Source organism: Mus caroli, unplaced genomic scaffold (genome assembly GCF_978045245.1).
Source record: "Mus caroli unplaced genomic scaffold, Mus_caroli_1 scaffold_7, whole genome shotgun sequence".
In the NCBI taxonomy this organism is placed as follows: domain Eukaryota; kingdom Metazoa; phylum Chordata; class Mammalia; order Rodentia; family Muridae; genus Mus; species Mus caroli.
The window spans coordinates 13,230,001-13,230,505 of NW_028227262.1; positions in this window are offsets into that span (position 1 = coordinate 13,230,001).

The following is a 505-nucleotide window of genomic DNA, read 5'->3' on the forward strand; positions in this document are numbered from 1 at the left end:
CAGTGGCTGCCACATTTGGGTGATATCCGTGAGAGGCCTGTCCTTCTCTCAAGGGAAATGGAGGAGGGATGGATTGGTCAGGAAACAGAAGTGGGGGAGGGGGAGAGACCCTGGGAGGAGACGGCTGAGGGGAACAGTGGGCATGGTGTATATATGAGAGAGTAAATAAATTAAAAAGAGAGACAGCACTGACTGCTCTTCCAAAGGACTGTGATTTGGTACCCAGTGCCCACATGGTGGCTCAGAACTGTAAGTCTTCTGGCTTCCACAGGCACAGGCAACCAGGACCGCATGCAATGTAAACACTCTACCCCTGAGCAATAGCCCCAGACCTTTCAAGGTCAAATTTTACAAAGCATGGAAGCCCTGTGGAGTGCCTGTCCTTCAGGGGTGGCTTTCTAGTGTCCAGACACTGGCTAGTTAAGTAGGTAATCTTTGTCATCATCAAATGGTGGTTTTGAGAACAATGGGGTAGGTCGGTCTTAGGACTGATTCCTGGGAGAGA